The 21,571-nt window shown below is 52.7% G+C and overlaps 1 protein-coding gene across 3 annotated transcripts in view; it reads left to right on the top strand.

Annotated features, from left to right (window-relative positions):
• Window positions 1–21,571, top strand: part of HPCAL1 (hippocalcin like 1) — a 123,729-nt gene that overhangs the window by 40,590 nt on the left and 61,568 nt on the right. The window lies entirely within an intron of this gene.

Below are 21,571 nucleotides of genomic sequence, written 5' to 3' on the forward strand. Positions count from 1 at the left end.
CTATATTGGATGTGTAATAAATTCAGAATAAATGGCATGTGATGGCCACTGAACTAACCTCCCTCCATGCGTCTGGAGGCAGGTTATCAGTGGAATTATGCTTTACATTGGCTCTCCTGTGCAGTTTTTCTTAAAGCTTTGGTTGACCACTCAAGGGTCTAGATTTATAATAGAAACTGTGGCTGGTTGCGGTGGCTCACACCTGTCATCCTAGCTCTTTGGGAGGCTGAGGTGGGCGGAACACTTGAGTCCAGGAGTATGAGACCAGTCTGGGCAACAGTTTAGACCCATCTCTAGAAAAAATACAAAAATCAGCCAGGCATGGTAGTTAGTGCATGCTGTACACGGGAGGCTGAACCCAGGAGGTTGAGGCTGCAGTGGGTCATGATCGCGCCACTGCACTCCAGCCTGGGCAGCAGAGCAAGGCCTTCTCTTAAAAGCAACAACAACAACAACAACAACAAATTGTGGCACAAATGTATACACAGAAGTATGGAGAGCCTTCTCTGCAGTTAAACTCAGCAGTGACCAACGGGTGGGGCTTTGGGGGAAGAGCCTGGGGTCTTTAAGCAGAAACTCTCCCCTCAACACAGGAAAGCTGCTGAAGGACTTCAGAAACCCAAGTGTGAGGCGTTGGCTTTTCTATTTTTTTTTTTTCTTTTTTTTTTTTTTTGAGACGGAGTTTCGCTCTTGTTACCCAGGCTGGAGTGCAATGGCGCGATCTCGGCTCACCGCAACCTCCGCCTCCTGGGTTCAGGCAATTCTCCTGCCTCAGCCTCCTGAGTGGCTGGGATTACAGGCATGTGCCACCATGCCCAGCTAGTTTTTTTGTATTTTTAGTAGAGACGGGGTTTCACCATGTTGACCAGGATGGTCTCGATCTCTCGACCTCGTGATCCACCCGCCTCGGCCTCCCAAAGTGCTGGGATTACAGGCTTGAGCCACCACGCCCGACCGGCGTTGGCTTTTCTAAAGTGGGGAGGGGAATCCCTCCTGCCTAGTTATGCTGCAGAGAGGGCGGGAGAGGGCGGGAGGTCAGGCTTGGCTGTGTCCTGTGCTTCCCGAGACATGTGACTGTCTGAAAAGCAATACCTTCCTGATTACCATGGGAGAAATTCATATGTTTTGAAAAGATCTACCACAAGTTTGAAGTTGAAGAGGTCCTTTATTTCAAAGTTTCTCTGGGCTGGGCATGCTGGCTCACGCTTGTAAGCCCAGCACTTTAGGAGGCCAAAGTGAGAAGATCGCTTGAGGATTGCTTCGAGGCCAGCCTGGGCAACAGAGTGAGACGCTGTCTCTAGATAAAGTTTAAAAAAATTAGCCAGATGTGGTGGTGTGCTCCTGTAGTCCCAGCTACTTGGGAGGCTAAGTTGGGAGGATCACTTGAGCCCAGGAAATCAAGGCTGCAGTGAGCTCTGATTGTGCCACTGCAATCAGCCTCAGTGACAGCGTGAGACCCTGTCTCTAAAAAAATAAAAATAAAAATAAAAAAAATTCAGTTTTGCTCCCCGTTTCATTTAGATGGAGACTTTGTGGGATTTGGGACAGAATTGCCCTTGCTGGGTGGTTATTATTAACCTGTTGAATGGGCAACAGACCAGGGCGGGGACCCAGCTTGCACACCTCCAGGGCACACGCATTCTTTGTGGAAGTGTCTGCTGGAATGCCAGAGCCCTCCCTGCCTTCTGGGCAAGGCCAGCCAGTCTGGGTCCTGGGATATAGCCACATGTGCAGTCCCTGGCCTCCAGCGTGCAGCGGGGAGAAATGCCAAAACAGCGCTGCTTCAAGGAGGACTGACCAGCCCAGCCTGGGGGAGGGTGGCAGGGGCCACCCAGGGGGCGGAGCTCGTGCTGGGCTGTGCTGGGCTTTGCCGGACGCCAGACTTGTGGCAGGGGAGAAAATCGGGGTGAGAGCATTCCAGACATAGGGAACAGCATGTGCAGAGGCGCCCGGCTGGAGGAGCCCCATGGGTTTGCACCGTGCGCTGAGCTCCCTCTCATTTTTTCTTGTTGAGTTTTGTTTTGTCACCCAGCCGGTCTTGTGGGCAAAGAGAAGCACAATCTGTTCCCGGCCGGGCTGGCCACCCTTCAGCAGCTACTCGAGACGTTCTGGCTGGCCTCTGAGGAGTCTCTTCGTCTGTCCATCTCATGGCTGGAGTCTGTGGCCTGTGGTGGGTGGCAGTTGGCACCTCTCCCCCGGGCCTGGCACTGGGGATGGCCAGCTCTGGGTTTGAAGCTTCTGTCTCCCATGTGGCTGTTGCACGTTTTAAACTCGATGTGCCTGTGGACGTGTGTGTAGGGTCGGGGTCCTCTCCGAGCTCCGGCACCCTGTGTCATTGTCTCTGATCTACGGCAGAGCTCTGGGGTAGCCCTGACTACGTTCCAGTGTGGGCCTGCAGCTCTGATGTACAGTGGGTGTGCACTGGCAAAGGAGGGTGCTGTCACAATATTAAAATAACTTCCATGTTGGTAAACAGCCCCATTCCGCCTCTCCTAGGACCCTAGACCTCTGGCATACCGTGGAGGCCAGCCCCATCCTCATAAAACACACCATGTTCCACTTACTTATCTCCTCTTCCCCTGCCACCCTGCTGAGAAGGCGGATCCTTATCCTCGGAGAAGTGACTCTCTTCCAGGAGTAAGATGATGCTAATTCTCACTAGCGTGTGAAGGACCAACAGCACCATATCTCCCTCCAGGACTCCTGGGTGGGAGGTGGGTGTTTGCACCGTGGTCCACTCAGCAGGCAGGTGAGCCAGCCTGGTTTCCCACAGACTTCCATGCAAGTGATTCCTGATGTTCCCCGGTCTTCCTTTCTTTCGCTTCTAAACCTGGGGGTTTCTTGAAGTCTGGAGGATTTTCAGGGTGTGGATGGCTTCAGGTGGGGCCTCTGCTGTATGGGTTTACAAGCTGCCACTGCTTTGACTGCAGACGCTGGACTGAGCGTGGCCAGTGCCAAGTGCAAGAAGATCGGAACCAGGCTAAATGTTACGGCCAGAAACAAAAGCCGTCCTTGCGAAGGAACTCTTAGATCGGTGGCAGACGGCAGAGAAAGTCTTTCTGCTGTTCTCTTGTGCTGGGTGTGGCTCAGGGCTGAGGGGAGAGAGGAGAGACGAGGGCAGAAGGAGAAGAGGGTCAGGCTGCAGGGCTGAACACGTGGCCCATGGCTGTGCTCTTCCCAAGCAAACAGTTCTGGAGTGAGGCTCCGGCCTCCATGCCTCCTTCCCAGGCTTCAGACCCAGCAGGAGCCCCGGCGGCTGTGTGTTGTGTCCTGCCCAAAGCTGTTGCTTTGTAACCGGGTTATTGAGCTGTCGAAGGAGCAGGGATGAAGACTCTCTTATTAAAAACTAAACAAAACACAAAAAGGCAGAACCAGCCAGCAGACAGTTGAGAGCTGCAGCGAACTCATTAACCCTGCGGCTTTGATCTTGAAGGCTCGGCGGCTCCCGGCTCAGAGGACCCTGGGGACGTGGTCTTTGATGCCTGCTCTCCCCACAGGCGTCACCTCCACCAGCGTCTGTGCCCAGTGTGCAGCCGTCCTGAGCCAAGGATTAATTATGTAACAAGCCCGGATCCCAGCCCTGCCTGAGCAGGCCATGTGCCAGCAAGGGGGGCCCCCGAAGTGCCTCTAGGTGCCTCGGGATTAGCATAAGGCCCATTGATCCAGGAAGCCAGAACCAGTGCACATCTGTTAAACGCATGCACCAAGCGGTGATTCTGCAGTGGTATAGTGATTGTCTTTACGGAACTCCAGAATAGCTTCTTGGATATCACTCTTCAGGCCATGAAATGGAGCCCTGTGCAAAGAAATGAAGAAAAGCTATCGGGGCATCTGCAGCTGCTATTAAACCATCTGGCAGCTCAGAAATATTTTATAATCAAATGAGTAAGATGGGCTTCCCGTACCCCGCAGCACTGTGCTCCCCCTTCCCTTCCTCCCAGGACGCGCTCTGTCTCTGTCTCTGTCTCTGTCTCTGTGTCTGCCTCTGTGTCTGTGTCTCTCTCTCTTTCTGTGTGTGTCTCTCTGCCTGTCTGTCTCTGTCTCTTTCTGTGGTGTCTTTCTGTCTTGCTCTCTGTTTCTATCTCTGTGCCTGCCTGTCTCTTTCTGTCTGTCTCTCTGTGTGTGTGTCTCTTTTTTTTTTGGGACGCACTAGAGGAACCTTCTTCTCAGGAGCGAAGATACTGTACTCTGCACTTTCGCCACTTGCTAGCTGGGTGACCTTAGGCCGCTCTCAAATTCTCTTATCCTGCGTTTTTTCATTTGTAACATGGAAGCACTACTTCACAATGCTGTTGTGTGGATCAGGATGAGGTGAGTATGTCCTACTGTGGTGCTGTTTGTTATCTGACTTAGAAAAACTTTTTTTTTTTTTTTTGGAGACAGGGTCTTGCTGTCACCCAGGCTGGAGTGGTGGCATGATCTTGGCTCACTGCAACCTCGACCTCCCAGGCTCAAGCGATCCTCCCACCTCAGCCTCCCAAGAAGCTGTGACTACAGGTGCGAGCCACCACACCCAGCTAATTTTTGTAGAGACAGGGTCTTGCTCTGCTGCCTGGACTGGTCTTGAACTGTTGGGCTTAAGCACTCTTCCCACTTCAGCCCCCGAAAGTGCTGGGCATGAGCTACGGCACCCATCCAGAAAGACTAAAAAACTTTTGTGTTTTAACTTTTTCTGATTGTAAATGTGGTACATGCATGTTCACTGTAGTATACAAAATACAAAGAAAGTAGAAAACAATGACCATTTATGACACCCCTCCCCCACCACAAAGGGCAAGGACTTCGAGCATTTTGCTGTATTTTGGAAGATTTCCCAAGTCACACAAGCACACAGATGGTCTGTTGATCCAAACCGGGCAGAATAATTGTGGGAATAAATGGAAGTGTGAGTGTGTTGGTGTGTCTGAGTGTGTGCCCTGGAGGGGTGAGTATCTGTGTATGTGTGAGAGAGAGCCAGGCTGTGTGTGTGTGTGTGTGTGTGTCTGTGTGTGTGTGCAATGCCATGGGGTCCTCAGACCTCCCTTGGTCCATCAGGGGCTGGTGGCCTCCCTTCAGGACACTAGCCCAACTGCACTCGTGTCGTTCTTTGAGAGAGGGTGAGGGGAAAAAGTTAGGGAGCAGTGAGTGCTGATGTGGGAGTTGCCGGGGCCATGGGGAGCCTCCTGGTATTTTGTCTCAAGAGGCTCTGGGGATGTGGTGGGAGAAGCTGTCATGCCAGAACTGGGGGGGATGGAATGGGACTGAACTGGGGGGGAAATGGGGCTGAACTGGGGGGGTGGAATGGGGCTGAACTGGGTGGCGGTAAATGGAATGGGACTGACCCCATCACAGCCCTAGTGCCTTATTCAGGGCTTGGCCCCCGAATCTTGGGGCAGGTATTCCCTTATCCTCAAACGTTCGCTTTGTCCGCCCGGCCCAAGTCCCCTGTGCCTTTCTTCCTCTTTGAATCGGGAGGCGGTTCTGACTTGTGGAGATGTGTGACCCTCTAGGGCTCCTCGCAGGCGTTTGTGTCCTGAGCCAGTGAGTGCATAAATGGTCCCTGAAAAGCTCTGTCCAGCTGGGATAACTGGTCAACCAGGCTGAGCCCCACAGGCCCGGGACTGGCATTTATTTGTGGGTGTGAGGGACAGGGAGTGCTTCCATCACCAAGCAGAACGAAACGTGCCATGTCCTCACCGTGGTAGTATGAAGATGAGAGCGCCAGAGCGCCGCTTCTCCCCCTTCCTCCTCTTCCTTCTCCCGGCCTTTGTGCTCCTCCACGGCCCCCTCCCTCCCCTTCCTCTTCTCGGTCCCTCTGATTGGGGTCAGGACCCCTGTTGAGGATGTTCGAGTTTAAACGTTTGTTCCTCTCGTCACCGCCACCACGCGCCCACCCAGATGAGCGTCTCAGGGATTTTGATTTGCTTGCAGCGTAGTGCAGCCTGTTTTCATCGTCAGAGGAGCCCAGTGCTCACGGATGGGCTGAGTTTGCCCGGGATCCACTCCTGCGCCGCCCCCGCAGGTGCTGGACTTCAGCCCGACACGGGCCGCCCTCCTGGCCGCCTCCCTGGGCTCCGTGACCCTACGGTGGGCGCCCGTTCTTTAGAACAACTTGCTCCTTCCGTCGCCCCCAGGCCCACCCTTTTCAGAGCTCGCCCTCCACACCGGGCAGAGCCATCTCAGAGATACCCTGGGAGCGGGGCCTTCAGGGAACGTGTCCTCGAGCTGGAGGCTGACTTGGACCACAGTGACTTCATGATGGCATAAAACGTGCCTCCCAATCCCCCAGTAATGGTCGTTACCCGCAAGCTCCAGCCCCCGGTGTGGACCAAGGGGGGTGAAGGTGGTGCGGGGAGAGGAAAGAGGCTGAAAATGGCCACACCCGCTGCTTCCCTTCGGAAGTGCCGCCTGCCACCCTGGGGTCCCAGGAGCTGATGTGTGGGTGTCTGTCCCAAGCACCCACCCCGCTCTTCCTTCAGGCCTAGCTTGGGCTCTCTGGGCCCTTCTGGCGCAGTTCCCCTTAGGTTTAAACGCCTCCCGCGGCAGACCTCCCCATGGCCTCGTGTCTGGGGGGCGGGGCCCCGCGTTTTCCGAGGCCTCCTGTGTTTCACTGGGATCCAGTAGGAAGCCTGGCACGGAGCGCGGGCCAAGGCGGTTTAGTGTTTACCTCCCCAAGCGCTTCATTTCCGTGTCCTCATTGATCAGACAGGGTTGGGTTCAGCACACGGTGTCTCCGACATAAGCAAATGCAGCCTGGGAATGGGGGCGGGGAGGTGTGCTGCGGAAGGGCCATTTCAGAAGCCCTGGTTTACAGGACAAAGTTGGTATCTTGGTAAGTCCCTCTTAAGCTTGCGTTTGTTCATGCTTTAACGCAGTTATTAGATACCTACTGTAAGCCTAGCATGGTGCTGGGGATATAAACGCAAGATCAAGTTCAATGGGGCAGGATTTAGGGGCAGGGAGACAGACTTCTGAATCACTTATTTTGTACACAGCAGAGCAGTAACATTGTGTTTTTAAAAAAATACTCAGGGCCAGACCAGGTGTTATGGCTCACGTTTGTAATACCAGCACTTTGGGAGGCTGAGGCGGGTGGGTTGCCTGAGGTCAGGAGATTGAGACCAGCCTGGCCATATGATAAAATCCCTTCTCTACTGAAAATACAAAAATTACCCAGGTGTGGTGGCATATGCCTGTTATCCTAGCCAGTTGGAAGGCTGAGGCAGGAGAATTGATTGAACCCAAGAGCCAGAGGTTACAGTTTACAGTGAGCTGAGATTGCTCCACTACCCTCTAGCTTGGGTGACAGAGTGAGATTCTATCTAAAAAAAAAAAAAAAACAAAAACCTCTGGGCCAGCTGTGGTGACTCACACCTGTAATCTCATCGCTTTGGGAAACCAAGGTGGGGGGATCGCTTGAGCCCAGGAGTGTTTGCCTAGCCTGGGCAGCATAGCAACATCCTGTCTCTAAAAATATGTGTGTGTGTGTGTGTGTGTGTGTGTGTGTGTGTGTGTGTGTCTGTGTGTATGTGTCTGTGTGTGTGTTAAATTAGCCAGGCAGGGTGGTGTGTATGTGCATCTACAGTCTCAGGTACTTGGGAGGCTGAGGTGGGAGGATCACTTGAGCCCAGGAGTCGAAGGCTGCAATGAGCTCTGATCCTGCCACTGCACTGCAGCCTGAGCGACAGAGTGAGACTCTGTCCCAGGAAACAAAAAAACCTCTGGATTCTGGCCTTCTCCTGGGAAATCCAGATTTGTCTGGTATGTTCCTTGAACCCATTTAGACCAGCAGTCTGGCTTTCCAAAAGCATGTCTGCCTCACGGTGCCCGGTAGCTTTAACCAAAGAGCTCAGCAAAGGGGCCTGTCTGAGTTTCAGTCAAATTCGGCAATCTGTTTCGACGTTTGATTAGCTTTCAGTTAAAGTCGCCACACGTTGAGCCTGATGGTCTCATTGTTTTATGTTGTTCCTTGTGCACGTTTCCTGCGTGTTTATCTTGGTGGCACCGGGGCATTTTCTTGGCTGCAGTAACAATGCTGGCCACAGCAGAGCGGCCTTTCTGAATTTCTTCCCTTTATTACCTGGCAGTAATGGAATCTGAATTTTCAAAAAGAAATTTTACATACTTTTCCCCTACCACAAGTCACCCATACTTATTAGAATGTCTCGAACATACTAAATGGTAAGAAAAGAACAACAAAAAAAATTTTGTCTCCCCTGCCGAGGTACCCACTCTCCTATTTGAGTGCTTGTAAGAAGCCTGCTTTTGCAGTGTTATCTGACCTGGCAGGGTGCTCAGCAATTGACAAAGATTATTAAAGGGGGGATCATAAATATGATATAGACATATTGAACATTTTGTTATGACATAAAACATTTCTAGCCAGGCGTGGTGGCGCATGCATGTGATCCCAGCCACTTGGGAGACTGAGGCAGGAGAATCGCTTGAACCTGGGAGGCAGAGGTTGTGGTGAACTGAGATCGCGCCATTGCACTCCAGCCTGGGCAACAAGAGCAAAACTCCGTCTCAAAAAAAAAAAAAAGTCGACATAAAACATTTCATTTTCATATTAAATATGCATCTATTCCCCCATCTCTTGATATAGGACTAAGACCCCTCTTGGATTATGGGTCCACTGGCTTCTGCCCTGATTTATCTTTCTTGGGTTATCCACACCGTTATGCATTTTCTGAGATTCTCTGTTTCTGTGTCTGTCAAGTGAAGCAGGAACTAGCACCAAATACTTGCTGATTTTTATATACCTCTGATATTATACAGCTATTTTGTTCATGACTAATTGAGCAGCCATCTTCTTCAAACATTCAACTTTGTTTCACAAAACCAACTCCTTTTAATTCTGTTCCGAGGGTTTACATAAAATTTAATTAACATAGGTAATTACATAAGTACTGCTGATATAAGCAGGTTTGGAAACAAATGTAACTGAGTCTTGGTGGGTTCAGAGCGTACCTGCCCAAAGGGTCCCACATACTCTATGTACCCAGAAGGGTACAGAGCACACCCATAGTCCAGGGGCAATTAAGGGAAGCAGCTAATGAAGTCTGCTTTCTTCTGGCCTTTAAAAAAGTCTATGTTTCTTTTTTTTTTTTTTGAGGCAGGGTCTTGCTCTGTTGCCCAGGTTGGAGTGCAGTGGCATGATCACGGCCCACTGCTTCCTGGGCTCAAGCGATCCTCCCACTTTGGCTTCCTCAGTAGTTGAGACAGTAGGTGCATGCCGCTACGCCTGGCTAATTTTTGTATTTTTTGTAGAGACAGGATCTTGCCATATTGCCCCAGCTGGTGTTGAACTCCTGGGCTCAATCGATCCATCTGCCTTGGCCTCCCAAGTGCTGGTGCGCCACCACACCCGGCCAAAATTTAAAACGTTTGTGCCTCAAAGAATACTATCAAGAAAGTAAAAAGACAGCTCACAGATTAGGAGAAAATACTTGCAAATCGTATAGATTCTAGGCTTGCATCTATGATATATAAAACTCTTACAACTCAATAACAGAAGACAACCCAGTTAAAAAATAGGCAAAAGACTTGAATAGACATTTCTCCAAAGATATACAAGTGGCCAAGAAGCACATGGCAAAGATGCTCAGCGTCATTAGTCATTAGGGAAATGCACATGAAAACCACAGCGAGATACCCACTAAGACTGCTAGAATCCACAAGTCCCGTAAGCACAAGCGTGGCCGAGGAAGTGGAGAAGTTGGAACCCTCATATACTGTTGGTAGGACCAAAATGGGGCAGCCTCCCCAGCAAACAGCCTGGAAGTTCCTCAAAAGCTTAAATACAGAGTTACCATATAACCTAGTAATTGCACTCCTAGGCATGTAAAAATGAAAGAGAAGTGAAAACTTACACAGAAGTGTTTATGGCAGCAATATTCGTAGTAGCCAGAAAGTGAAAATGACCAAGATGTCTATCAGCTGATGAATGTTTAAACAAAATGTAGTCTGTTCATACAATGGAATATCACTGAGCAGTAAAAGGAAGGAAGTATAAATTCATGCCACAGCATGGACCAGCCTTGAAAAGATATGCTAAGTGAATGAAGCCAGTCACAAAAGACCACATACTGTGCCTCAGCCTCCCAAAGTGCTGGAATTACAGGCATGAGCCACTGCACCCAGCCAACATTGAATTTAAATATGTGAATTGTATGGTATGTCAACCACGAGTGTTGCTGCCTATCCGTACACCTCCCACCCGCTTTCCCTCTCTCCATCTCACTGTTCCGGTCAGGGAGGCTCTTTCTACACTGTTTTCCTTTCAACCTGTTTGGGACCTGCCTTCCTTTTTCCCTTCCCCATCCCTTGTAGCCCCTTCTCAGGAGAGAGAAGACATCTTGATTGCCATCCACACTTTGCTAAAACTTTTCCATTCTAGTCTTAAATCTCTCTCTCTCTTTCTTAAGAGCTGCTTTCCCAGTAGGGTTTATGTTTGGATCTAAATTAATCCTCCTGGAAGCAGCTGACTTCATTCTCCAGCAGCTGTGCCATCAGCAGAGGCCGTGCATGCTAGGGTGGGATCCAGGCCCCTCCCTTCCTCTGCAGTCCCCCGGAGACATCGAGATCTGGTTCCTTGGCTGGGCCACACTTAGCTCTCCTCCTCATGGATGTCTCAATGCCAGGGTGTCAGGAGAGCCGCAGTAGCCAGCTCAGGCCCTCCAGAGAGAGCTGGGAAGGCAGCTGCGGGCCTGGTGCCCCCCGGCAGGTGGGAGCTTTGGAATCTTTCTCAGCTCTGCCCAGGCTTTCTGAGCACACATAGGCCATTCCAGCCCTCTGCCCTCTCTGTAGCCGAATGAAAAGAATCTTCAAGTCTTTCTAGAAGCTCTAGTCAACTAGTAAGCTCTTTAAAGGTGGGTATCATTCCTGACATTCGAAAAACTTCAGAGCCTTTTGGATACTGAATGCTTTTTGACGTGAGCTGGTCGCTGAGAGAAGACTTCATGAAAATGATGCTTTGTCAGTTCTACAGAGAAAGATGGGTGGAATTGTGGCTGGCCAGGTTAGGGTAAGGGAAGAACCAGACCCCAGCGCCCCGAGCTAGCAGGCAGTCATGCTGATGCAGTTCTCATCTCTGCTGTTGATTTGCCAAGAGACTCAGAAAAAGTCCACTATGCCTTTCTGCGCCTCAGTTTTCTCATCTGTCAAATGGGCGGTGTTTTTGGCCTGCTGGGCACAGGTTTGTCTGAGAACCAGCAGAGGCCTGTGTAAGTGTGTTGCGCACGGGACCTATGATTATTCTTTCTAATATTAATACCAAGGACATTTAACACCAGCAACAACAAGAACAAGCACAGTCTCAGAAGGAAAGGCCGCCCTCTCGATGAGGGCCTGTAGGGCAGAGAAGCCCCAGCGCTGTCCTTCTCTTTCTGCCGAGCTCCCGTGCCAGTGCTGTGGTGGGGGGGCGCTGTCTGTGGGTATGGGGATACTGGTTTGTCTTTCAGAGAAGTCAGGACTAAAATGATCAGCTTTCCGTATAGGGCCAGACTTTGCACGGGTTTCTTTTTAAATTTTTTAAATCTTTTTGAAACGGCATCTTGCTGTCTCACCTAGGCTGGAGTGCAGTGACGTGATCAGGGCTCACTGCAGCCTCGACTTCCCAGGCTCAAGCAATCCTCCTGCCTCAGCCTCACCAGGTAGCTGGAGTTACAGGCGTGTGCCACTATGCCCATCTAATTTTTCTGAATTGCCCAGATTGGTCTTGAACTCTTGGATTCAAGCAGTCTTCCCTCCTCAGCCTCCCAGAGTTCTGGGATTACAGGTGTGAGCCACCACACCTGGTCTCAAATAAAGTTTTATTGAAACAGCTACACTCATTTGCCATTATGTCATTGTGTCCGTCTGCTCTCATGCAGCGGGCAGAGATCTGCTGGCCCCTGGTCTGGAATGTGGAATGCTGGACCCCTAGGTTGAGGGAGTTTTTTTGGTGTAAGTACCCATACGTGGATCCTTTTCACTGCGGGATTGTGAATGATCTCCCTCTCCTCTGGGCTTGCATTTCTCCAGTGACAAGGTGCTCACTCCCGCAGTGGCAGTGCATTCCAGCAATAGAATCATGTAGGTCTATTGCTGAATCCTTCTCAGCTTGTCCTTCCTGCAGCCTCAGCTCACGCGTCCTCCTTCCGCACCCTCAGCCCAGCAGAAGTCCGCTCCATCTTCTCCAGGTGCGCCCTCAGCCATAGTCCTGCGTCTCCTCTTTCTTCATCCCACAAATACTTTCTAAGGCAGTTCAGGAGACCTTCTGGAAGCTTCCCAAGGCCTGCTTTCTTCCCTGTACTGGAAGGGGACACTTCGCTCAACGGTTCACTTGAACACAGCCTTCAATCTCTTTTAGGGAATTCTGGGCTGAAACCAATACCTATTTGATCAAATTAAGGCCACAGTCAGGGTCAGCCACCTTCCAGGTTGACTTGCCAGGGTGTCCTTGAGGGATTGTTGTTCTTTTATGGAAGCATAAACTGAGGCTCCCAGGGCTCATTGCACAGCCAAGGCCAAGATATGGGGACTCAAAGCCCGGGCCCTGGGCTGTGTTCTCACATTCTTTCCATTATCCCACACGCTGAGGCAGAGACAGGAATTTTAACTACTCAAAAACTACTGTTGATGTCTTTTACTTCTTTCTGGGTTCTTACATGGGCTGCAGGGAGGGAGGTTATGGATGTGAGCTTATTATACAAGTGCTCTAGGTTTTCCAAGTGCATCTGATCTGAAATACCCAGCACTGTGTGCTGACCTGGTGTTAGAACTTATGATGCGACATATGCTTTGCAAACCATGGTCCCTCCTTATAGATCCTTTAATTCAGCAAGCCCCCGAGCACCTACCATGCACCAGGCGCTATGTTAGGTGCTGCGGAGATGACGATGAGGATGACAATGGCCCGTCCTCAGGCAGGGCACAGACTAGAAGAAGGACAGGAAGCAAAGTGGACATGTGCGCCACGTCTTTAAAGCCCTAGAGGCCGGGCGCGGTGGCTCAAGCCTGTAATCCCAGCACTCTGGGAGGCCGAGGCGGGTGGATCACGAGGTCAAGAGATCGAGACCATCCTGGTCAACATGGTGAAACCCCGTCTCTACTAAAAATACAAAAAATTAGCTGGGCATGGTGGCGGGTGCCTGTAATCCCAGCTACTCAGGAGGCTGAGGCAGGAGAATTGCCTGAACCCAGGAGGCGGAGGTTGCGGTGAGCCGAGATCGCGCCATTGCACTCCAGCCTGGGCAACAAGAGCGACACTCCGTCTCAAAAAAAAAAAAAAAAAAAAAAAAGCCCTAGAGAACAGCTGCCAGGATCCTCCTGGGGCCGGGTGGTGGCAGCCACAAAGAGAAGAGACATTTCAATTGGGCTTTGAAGGGTGCATAAGAGTTTGCTGGGACAGCCACACCACTGATCACTCAAAAGTGGGGCGGTTGTGAATCTTCAGCATTCTGGAAATTTTTAAAAAGTTGTTCGGTGGGCAGCAGTGAAGAGGGTTTCGTTTTCCTGGAGACGTTGCTGCTGCAGCTTTGCCGGCTTCTGCAGGGACACCCTGGGAGTGGCTGGGAAAATTCGTAACTGTCTCACCTCCTCCACTCTCGCTCACTGCCCAGGGCTCAAGGAGATTGGGGAGCAGTTTGCAAAGGCATTTGAAGATTGGGCTCCACACAGATGGACACATTTTTTTTTTTTTTCTTCTAAATAGATACAGAATAACCTTGTGAAGGTTTATTTTGGCTCTGAGCAGGGGACCCACAGGGCATTGCTATGCGGGTCTCAGAAACTGGTACCTACTTTCCTCTTGGCGCCGGGGCCCCACCAGAGGACATGTTCTAGTGACAGCCTCAGGCTCAGGCTTGGAAAGTGAATTGTCTTCCCCAGGACGGTAGTCACGGCTCAGTAATTTACCCCAGGGATTGCACAGAGCGTGTGGGAGGGTATTGATTTGTGGGCCTTTTGGCAAAACATATTTGTTCCTAACTGGCGAGGGAACCAGCCTGAAGACGTTCCCTACGAAGCAGCCCTGTGTGGTCACAGATCAGGCCCAGCTCTGCTCCCCAGGTAAGGGTGGGGGTGATGGTGAGACAGAGACTGGGAAAGACAAGCAGAGAGGGAAGATGGAGGAACCTCCGGGAAGAGAGACGGAGACACATAGAGTGAGGTGGGGAGGGCCACAGAGAGCGGGAAGGGGTCTGAGGCAGACGGAGATGGGGAGGCCCCTGCCATTGGGTTTGCACACACACGTGGCCTTTCTCAGACCCCTGGGAAGCAGCAGTTTCAGGTTGGCCACGTGGGCTGGAATACCGAGTGTCCCTCAGTTTCTTCCACCCAGGGAGTCCCTGCTTTCCTGTCTGGGAAGGAGATGGGCTCTGTCCTCTCTGAGCAGTGCTGAGACCTGCCCTCCCCGCTCCAGGTGTGCAGCGGGGGCCTTGGCCAGCTCCCCTCTGCTTGGGCACAAAGTCCTCAGGCACAGGGAGCTCAGGGAGTCTGAAAATGTGGGGCCCAGGACTGATGGCCTCAGGCCGTGACATGCTCGGGCTCTGTGGGACTTCGAAGCCTGGTCGTTCCTCTCTGGCAGTTTGGGAAATGGGGTGGTGGAGAGTCCCTCCCTCTTCCCTCTCTCCTTCCTGTGGCAGGAAACATACCTCTTGCCTCCCTCGGTGTCTACCTGGGCGTTAGTGTGCTAACCAACTGGTCATGAGTTCAATGCCAACAATCACCAACACCTGCAAAATGCTCTCTCTGTGCCAGACACTTTAAAAACTTTATTCATTCGTTCGTTTATTTGTTCGCTTATTTATTTGCTCTTTTGAGTCCAGCAACAGCCCTATGAGACACGTATTATCTGTTTTCTGTCTACACTGATGCCCAGCGAGGTAAGGCAATTCGCCTAAGGACACACAGCTCCTAGGCCACTAAACCTCCCACTGGCCTGGAAGGGCAGACAGGACGAGCAATAGTGAACCATGAGCGCAGTGGGAGAGCTAAGGCCACAGGACGCCTTGCCTGAGGGTCTGGGGAGGTGGTTTTGAACTGGGACTTGAAGGCCAGACTGGGGTAAGAGCAAGAGGAAAAGCTTGAGGGACGACAGTGTGTGCCAGGACGGTGGGACCCAGAGGGCGGGCAGAGGAGGGCACACTCACTGTGCCCTTCCATCCTGCATTCACTCCCTGAGGTGGCATTTCCTTGAACGACAGGTGAGGACCCTGAGGTGTGGGAAGATTAAGTAACTGTCCCAGGTATAAGGTGGCATTTGAACCCAGGTCTAGCTGGCTCCATAGCCAGGCCCTGTGCCCCACACACCACGCACGCCACCTGGTGCTTGGCCAACAGGAAATCACGTCTCCTGGTGTGTAAGTCCGGGAGGCAGAGGTGCTGAGATGCTGCCACCTGTGAGCTCCCGGGCCCGGCCCTGCCCGTGTTCCTTCAGGCCCCAACCTCCCACCTCCCTCCAGGTGACCCCTGCCTGGGTCCCTGTCCGTTCTCCCACACAACCCTTCCTGCGGGAACACCCGTCTCCAAATCCCAGCTGCATATCTGCATCTGTAGAGTGTTTCACAATAGTGATGTTTGACTGGGCAACACATAGTGAGATCCCATCACTACAGAAAATACAAAATTAGCTGGGTGGCATGTGGTGGCACATGCCTGGAGTCCCAGCTACTTGGGAGGCTGAGCTGGGAGGATCCTTGAGCCCAGGAGGTTGAGGCTGCAGTGAGCTATGATTGCACCACTACACTCCAGCCTGGGTGAGAGAGCAACACTCTGTGTCAAAGAAAAAAGATGGTGATGCGGTCCAGGCATGGCATAGGAGCTTCTGTTCCTCCTCAGGGCTGGCGCTGTCCTCTCCAGGAACAGCCTCCTTTTAGTAAAGATGAGGTGGCTGAGGTGGGACGTGAGAGGTGTGCAGTACCCACAAAGCCAGGCCAGCCAGCAGCAGGTGACGGCCACATGGCAAAGTTCTCATCCCCTGGCCCAGCCCAGGTTGTCAGCTCTTTCAGGTTTCGCTCTTTCTCCTCCGTGCTTTTTCCCTGTTCTTCTGCACCGTTTATCTTACCTCTTCATCTGAGGCCACGTCTTTACCGTGTGTGGTACTGATGCGGGCCGGGGAAGCCGTGGCAGAGGCTCAGGAACCACCCCAGGGGGTTGCTAAGGGAGTGGACCCTATGGGGCTCGGCCCTAGCAGAATTCAGCTCTGATTGGCTTTAGACTATCGCCTGTGACGGCGTTTCCTCTGAGGAGTGTGTTAGGAAGAGCAGAAATGCCTCCTGCATCTTTATCAGATTCCCTAAATGGAAATCCAGCAGAAAGCTGACTTTCTTGTAAATATCACGACCTCCCTCCCCACGACGTGTGGGCAGAACAGTTATTTACTCTCATCGCATTGTTTCCCCACCTGCAATTTACAGAAGAAAATCAAGAAAGCGTGTTTTTCCTCCCTACGTAATCCCGTCCCTGACTGTAACAACACAACTGTCCTTCTGTTAGGAAGCAGCAGTGACTTCTTTAGGCAGGAAAAAAAAAGAAAGAAAGAAAAGTGTGCTGTGCCAGAAAGCAGGAGCAGCTGGGAAGGGAGAAGGAAGGGGCCATGCCCGGCCCCGCCAGGTCACCTTTTACCCAGGGATCCCCCAAGGGAAACAGGCTGTGACCTTGAGTCTGCACCAGCCCCAGGGCTGAAACCCCAGCCCTGCCTGAAGGCTTCCTTTCAAGAGCTCAACACAGCTGCGTGCTGTATAGCAGCCCTGGGACCGGGCACCTTTCTCCTGTGCCTGGAGGAATTGCTGGACGAAGGAGAAGGCCATGGCTGGATGATCCTGGCCCCACTTTAGTAAACAGGATAGATGTGTGGTAATATCAGGCTGTCGGGCCCTAGTCTGTGATAGAAAGGATGAGGTGGGAAACAAGCCGAAATCAGTAGTGTCACAATCTCAACTGCTTCTTCCTTTTTTTATTATTTTTTATTAATAGAGTGGGAGTCTGGCCGGGCGCGGTGGCTCATGCCTGTAATCCCAGCACTCTGGGAGGCTGAGGCGGGTGGATCACGAGGTCAAGAGATCGAGACCATCCTGGTCAACATGGTGAAACCCCGTCTCTACTAAAAATACAAAAAAATTAGCTGGGCATGGTGGCGTGTGCCTGTAATCCCAGCTACTCAGGAGGCTGAGGCAGGAGAATTGCCTGAACCCAGGAGGCGGAGTTTGCGGTGAGCCGAGATCACGCCATTGCACTCCAGCCTGAGTAACAAGAGCAAAACTCCGTCTCAAAAAAAAAAAAAAAAAAATAGAGTGGGAGTCTCACTATGTCGCCCAGACTGGTCCTGAACTCCCAGCTGAAGTGGGGCAGGGAAGTGCTGGGAGAAGAAGGGCGGGTCCCTGGTGAGGGCTCCACCCCCAGTCCTGTGCCCACGGCCCTAGGTGAGGACTGGCACTCCTGCCTTTCCACCCAAATGTTGCATTTCCCAAGACCACCCTGGCCTGCCACGCCCCCATCCTTTGCCTAAAGTAACCCGGAGACCCAGCTGGGCACACACACAAGCGGCTGGACATCGAGAGGAACACATGGGCAGAAGAAGACACCAGTGGCTGGACGTCGAGAAGACACTGAGGGCAGCACGTCGGGGAAGAGCACACCCCCGACGCTGGAGTGCTGGCAGGCCGCTGACCAGCAGAACCACGTGGAGTTTGGCCGGAGCCAGCGGGTCGGAGAAGAGTCGGGAAAACCATCTCCCTTCTGGCTCCCCCATCTGCTGAGAGCTACCATTCGCCAGGCCCTCGTGTGAGCCGGTTCTTCCGGTACACCAAGGCAAGAACTGGGCATACAGAAAGCCCTCCGCCCTTGTGATAATCAGGCAGGGGTCTCATTGAACTGACACAAGCCGCCTATGGATGGCAGAATAAAAGAGCACCCTGTGACACACGCCCACCAGGCCTACAGCTGTGAACATTCGCCCCGGACGCCTGCCCGTCCCTATGCTTCCCGAGAGGTTTGAGCAGCGGGGCACTGGAGAAGCAGGCCTCACCCCCACTGCACACCTGCTAAGGGGTCAATGGGACCTTTCCTGTTTGACAGCCACGTCTTCTTGCTGTTTTCTGGCATTCCTGGTGGCCGCTGCCTCCCTTGGTGTTCTTGGGTGTCTGGTGTGTGCCGGTGTTTGCTGCAGGCTGGCCCGGTGAGGGTGAGGTGGGCTGGGGAGGCTCTCTGGACCCCGAGGCTGGCAGGGGTTAGTGGCTCCCTGTCACCTGGTTTCTCTCACCTCTGTTGTCCCCTCTAGCCCCTGCAGCCAGGAGAATCTAACGCAGAGATTAAGAAGTTGAGATGTCTTTGTTCCCAGAGGAAAGACCCTGCAGGCCCCTCCCGGCCTCTGTGACAGTGGCAAGGTTATAGGCAGAGCTGGCCTGGAGGGAACAGTTCTCCACCCTCTGTCCCTCGGGGACCCCACTTCCCAGGTGGCCTGGAGGATGAAGTTGGGGCCCTGGCCTCAGTGAGAGCCCGGAACTCTGGAGAGCCCAGGGCTAGAGGGAAGGAAGGGTCGTCCCTGTGTCAGGACCCAGCTCTGGTGGCCTTCCAGGCCCACTCAGTGGCTGCTGGACCCAACTCCAAACGCAGGCTGATCCCATCTCCTGAAAGGCAGCGGCAAGGCCAGGCCAGCAGCACCTCTCTACTCTGAGGAAGGGGCCTTACCTGGATGCTCGCGTTCCCCACGGTGGTGGCAGTTTTACGGGTGTATTTGCGGTCCGTGGAGGCACAGGGAATGCCCTTCTCAGAGCAGGCTGTGTCTCCCCTCAGCTCCCACACTCCCAACCTGCCCCTTGCCTCCTTCCACAGTGCCCGCCAGGTTTGATGTGGGCTGAGCAGCCCCACCACTCACTCATTCCTTCATTCATTCCCCACTGTGTGGGTGTCAGGCATCAGGGCCTGGGGAGAGCTTTGCTGGAGGGCCAAGGCGGGCGACTCTCGCTCCCCCTGGGTAGAGGGAGTTGGGTGACCCTCCTGCAGCTTCCAAGGGCTGGCAAGGGAGGGGTGCACCACTGGGGAAGAGAATTCCGGGCAGCAGGTGCCAGGAGCCTCATCCAAGAGACAGAATTTCCCCAGACTCCCAGGCAGGGTGAGCCGAAGGGCCGTGGAGAGTCCCTGATGTCGTTTCTTCTCTCACAAAGCAAATGAGTGCCCAAATATGGAAGATGGAGAAATGGAAGCAGAAACCGACCAGAACCTCCACCTGCTGGGTGGGTGTTAAATGAATCTTTTTTTTTTTTTTTCTTGAGATGGATTCTCGCTCTGTTGCCCAGGCTGGAGTGCAGTGGTTCGATATCAGCTCACTGCAACCTCCGCCTCCTGGGTTCAAGCAACTCTCCTGCCTCAACCCCCCCTAGCAGCTGGAGTTACAGGCACCTGCCACCACACCTGGGTAATTTTAGTAGGGACTGGGTTTCACTATGTTGGCCAGGCTGATCCAAAACTCCTGACCTCGGCTGATCCACCCACCTTGGCCTCCCAAAGTGCTGGGATTATAGGCGGACCTTAACTGAATCTTATCACACATTCCTTTGGAAAACAAATCCCCTGTGACAGGAAACCAGCCATTGTCCTAGGGCGAGGCCTGGGTCCTGCAGCCATTCCAGCATAGTTAACCGGGGACTCTCCTCGCCTCTCTTTTCTCTCCACTCCATCCTGGCTGGCCTGCTTGCTCCATCCTCCACCCGCTTTCTGTCTCTGTCCTCACCACGAGCCTTTGGAGGTTCTGAATATGCTTTCATCTGCCTGTCCAGCAGTATTCTTTCCACAGTCTTCTCCCGGTGTCTGGTGTGTGCCTTGCTTTTGCTGCGGGCTGGGATCCATGGGAATGTCATGGTTGGACATGGGTCCTGAGCCTGTTGGCTGGGGGACTCCTTTCCTCCCACACTAGAGGAGACAGGTGAGACTGCCCTGGAAAGCCAAGCGTGTCTGGACACCCCAGCGTTAGACGGGGACCAGGCGCAGTTTTCCAGGCGAGTCCGTGGGCTCCCAGGTGGGTGGTTGGGCTCTTGGGGGGATCCCAGACAATAGTTGTAGAGGGGGGCAGAGGGGTTGGGTGGATCCGAGAGAGAGAGAGAGAGAGAGAGAGAGAGAGAGCGCAAGCAGGCCGGTTTCCACTTCGGGCTCATGGTCCAATGAGGAGACTGTACAGATAAGGCATGTTTTGTTTTGCTCTGTCTCTGGAATTTCAATCAGTTGCCCTAATTGCCTTCAAATGATTGGAAGGGAAAAATCCCGGTGAAAAGTCCTGACAGATCCCCACTGTCTAGTTGAGGACTTATCTTCTCACTGTTCTTGTGAAACCAGCCAGGTTTAGGGACTGGAGGTGGATGAGTCATTAATTCTTTTAAACTGATTTCCTCAGCCGTGTGCATATGTGTTAAAGCCCTTCTAATGTTATCAGTATTACTCTAACACATCAGAGGGCTGGGGTTTCTCATAAGGCGACCATTATCTTTTGATAATAACATAAATAACGTTTCCATAGTTCTCGAAAGCTTGCCAGATGCTTGCATGCACATTAGCTAATTTCTCTTTCTTCTCTTTTCTATTTTTTGAGATAGGGTCTCACTCTGTCAACCAGGCTGGAGTGCAGTGGCATGACCTTGGCTCACTGCAACCTCTGCCTCCCAGGTTCAAGCGATTTTCCTCCTTCAGCCTCCCGAGTAGCTGGGATTACAGGCGCCGGCCACCACACCTGCCTAATTTTTGTATTTTTAGTAGAGATGGGGTTTCACCATGTTGGCCTCAAACTCCTGACCTCAAGCGATCCACCTGCCTCAGCCTCCCAAAGTGCTGAGATTACAGGAGTGAGCCGCCACGCGTGACTGACATTAGCTAATTTGAGTCTCACAATAATCTTACGAATTGGGATTCTCATCTCTCTTTTAAAATCAGGAAACTGAGACTCAGAGAGGTTAAGTAATGTGCCCAAGATCACACAGCTAGCTGGTAAGTGACGGCAGGGCCGTGGGGCTGGTTCACGTGACTCTGCTGCCATTGTTATCAGTTTGCTCGGCCGGAGTCTACTGAGCGTCTGCTGTGTGCCAGCCTCATGGAGGCAAATGGCACTTTGGAACCCAGGTGTCGAGAATAAGCTGTCAGCAGTCAGTCCTGGAATGGCAGCCTGGGGTGGGGGACAGCAACGCAGGGAGGGTCTGTGGAAGAGACCCCCGGAACGCAGAGGGCTGGGTTGGGCAAGAGCAGGAGAGAACAGGGAAGGAAGCTGTCCGCTTGGTTCCCTCGGGAGAGGAAAGGTGAGCTGGGTGGTGGGGGACGCCTCGAGGTGTTCTGTTGTAACATCCCGCCACTTGGCAGCTTCGCCGGGGACATATCAGCTCCAGGCAGCTTATCTGTGGATCGGGATCCCATTTCTGCCAATTTGGGAGAGAAGGGAGGGCAGCCCTGAGGCCATCCCGAATGCGAGTCTGTTCATGGAGGGGCTCTCCTGGCACCTTCCCCAGCCCAGATGCTGAGGAGAGAGGCTGAAGCCCCCGCGTCAGGTAGGAGTGTGGGGTCTTGGATTGCGTTGAACGGTGACTTTAGCACAGCTGTAGCCTGTGTTAGGGAGGCTGAGTTTGGACCA

The sequence above is a fragment of the Saimiri boliviensis genome, chromosome 1 (assembly GCF_048565385.1).
Source record: "Saimiri boliviensis isolate mSaiBol1 chromosome 1, mSaiBol1.pri, whole genome shotgun sequence".
Lineage (NCBI taxonomy): Eukaryota > Metazoa > Chordata > Mammalia > Primates > Cebidae > Saimiri > Saimiri boliviensis.